The sequence below is a fragment of the Marmota marmota genome, unplaced genomic scaffold, assembly GCF_001458135.2.
Source record: "Marmota marmota marmota unplaced genomic scaffold, marMar, whole genome shotgun sequence".
Classification (NCBI taxonomy): Eukaryota; Metazoa; Chordata; class Mammalia; order Rodentia; family Sciuridae; genus Marmota; species Marmota marmota.
In genome coordinates this window covers 422,442-425,609 of record NW_025999869.1, presented here as the reverse complement: position 1 = coordinate 425,609, position 3,168 = coordinate 422,442, and positions in this window count along the sequence as shown.

Genomic DNA, 3,168 nt, shown 5'->3' with positions numbered 1-3,168 from the left:
AAACCTCCACTCTTAACATTTAAAGCATGATTTTTATCTGGGTGAATATATTACAGTAAACATTTAAATTTTCAATGAAACAGTTTGTGTTTTGAGACTTCTCAATAAACTGATTTAATGTGGTTACTATGTATCAGGTGATTTAAACAGGAATGTAGTCCTTTCCTAAAGGTGCAGTTTTTCTATGTTCAAATCCATCGATTATAAACTGAGCTGAAATGAAAATTCTTATGCAGAAATCACTCTCTTAGTTTGTTTTGCAAAGTAATTCCATGCAGGGAACAGTCATCCAAACATTTTAATATATAGCAATAAGTTGCTTTCTGTTAACCACCAAATCATGCTACAACATCCAGCTGGAATATGGTATTTCTACACCAGCCTGGAATATGGTATTTTTCCACCTTAGTCAATTTGTTCGAGTTATCATATTTGACTTGCATTTCTTGCTTACTAATATATCTATATCTATATCTATCTATCTATCTATCTATCTATCTATCTATCTATCTATCTATATGTTTTTTCATGTTTCTCCATGTAACTACCACTTTATGGAATGACTATGTTCTTTGCGCATTTTTTTTTCTAGTGAAATCTTTTCTTCATACATATACAGTGATATACAATGGTTTATATATTCAAAACAGTAACTGAGTAGTATGGACTACAACATTTAATTTCAGTGGTTATTTTCATCAGAATTTTCTAAAGTATTGTGCTTATTTTGACAAATTGAATGATTCCTTTCAGTGTGTTTCTGTTGGGAAAATCTTTACACATTTTGGGATCTTCTAAAACATCCCCTTTCAAATTTCTATTGAATGAGGTTGAGTCTTTTTTGTTGTTGTTGTTTGTTTTGTTTTTTGCTTTTGTACAGTTAACTGCTGAGACAGCAATAATTTATTTGGGCTTCACTATGCTGGGGACTGTTGGCATGGCCCCTTTCACATAGCTATGAACTTTCAAAGTTAAATATGCTTTTTTATCACTCACTCATTCAAAAAAATTTGATTGATAACTTATAGCTATTTATTCCAATACAGTGTATTCCAGCCACTAGATTTGGTTTACTCAGTGGAGAGAAGACTCTGCTCGCCAATCCAATAGCAAATACAGGCAATAGGCTGAGGGATATGTAATGTGATTTCATGGGTTCATAACTATAGTAAATGGCATTGTTTACAGAAATAAAAAGTAGTGTCCTAAAAACTATAGGGATGCCCTGAATTCTCCAAATAGCCAAAGCAGCCTTGATGAGAAGAAGAGACTGGAGCCTCCAGAATGCTCTATTTCAAGTGATTTTTACTACAATAATAAAACCACAGCACTGTCCTAAGTACAGAAGTGTGTATCAATGGAATTAAGAGCCCCCAAACACACCCACTCATGGTAGGCTATCAGTCGTTGATGAGGGTCCCATGGATGAGGAGTGGCATAGAAGAGTCTGTTCAGTGAATGGCTCAGCAGAAGCTGGACATCTTCCTCGGGAGAACAGAAGTAAGTCCTTCTTACTCCACAAACACAATTTAAATCAGGTAGAATAAGGCTTAGGTGTAAAACATGAAATTTTAATCTCTAAATAAATAAATAAATAACAAAGGGAAACAGTCCTTCACATGGTCTTGACAATGATATTCTGGACAACACCAGAAAACACAATCTGCAACATGTAAAAATTAAAATGAATGAATACAAGATGCCAGAAAGTTTCTGCACAGCAAAGAAAGACATCAACCAGATGCACAGGCAGCCTACCCAACAGAAAACAATATTGGCCAACTGTATACCACATGAGGGGTTAAAATCCACACTACAAGAGTAACTCAAGCAACATGACAGCAAAAATCAAATAATTCAATTAAAAAATAGGCATTTTCTGATTTAAAGTGACAGACAAGTGGCCAAAGTTTTATGGAAAGTGGCTGAGCATCATGGATCATCAGGAAGAGGCGATTAAAACCAGCTTGAAATACCAGTTCACACACGTCAGGGTGGTTATTGACAAAACCACGAAGTCAGGCATTGCAGAACATGTGGAGAACACAGAACGCTTGCACCCTGTGGAGGAATCATATATTCTGGCAGCTGTAACTGAAAGCTGCCTGAGCCTTCGACATCTACTAAAAATGGGACTGCTACGGGGCTTGGTGATCCCATTTCTGGGTCTGTATCCAAAGGTAGTGAAATAAGCTCCTCAAGAACCTGTTCTCCATGTTTATTGTGCCTGTGCCCAGAGGAGGCAAGACATGGAAGCCAACTTCTTGTCTGGCAGAGGTGGATAGATGAGGAAGACATGGCATGTAGCTGTCTATATCTACAGGCATATAGACATATAGAATGGGTGCCACTCAGTCCTCAGAAGGAGATACTGCCACTGAGATCCCATGGCTGGAGAACTCCAGGCCAAGTAAATGAAGGCAGACACAGAAAGACCAGCGGTGCATGGCCTCAGGTCTACGTGGAATCTAAGTAGGAGGGACAGATGCAGAGAGTAGGTGGTGGTCGCCAAGGGCTGGGGTGGTAGGGACATGTTGACAGGGAGAACAAGTTTTCAGTTACAATGCAAATACATCTGGAATTATAAAACATAGCACAAGGACTTTGGTTAAGAGTACCATGTGGTATGTGTGAAATTTTTCATGAGAGCATATTTTAACTGTGCTCAGTGCAAAGAAAAAAGAGAGCAAATCTGATAGTAAAGACGTGAGGTAATGAATGTGTTAGTTCACTCATTCTAGTAATCACAATCAGCATTTCAAATGCTATAACTTTACATTGTATACCTACATATATACAAGTTTTTCTCTTCATTCATACCTCTCTATATTTGATAAGAATCAGAGCACTATAGCTAAACAGAATGAATCTTTGGTTATTTAACTCTTAGATGGTTATATAACTATTTATTTATACAGCATTTCAAATTTTCAGAGAATTAGCAGGATAAAGATTACTTCTACTAATTCCCCTGTACCCTTAACTTCTATCCACCTATGAGGAACCCTGTAACTCCTTTTGCTTCACAAGATTTTTTTCTGTCTCCACCTCATCAGTTGAACACTCATGACCACATCCTCTAAATATCAACAATGTGTTTCCTAATGATATGATTTTTCCCCTAGAAGGAGAAAGTCCTTGTGAACTTAGGTATATAAGGTGGATACA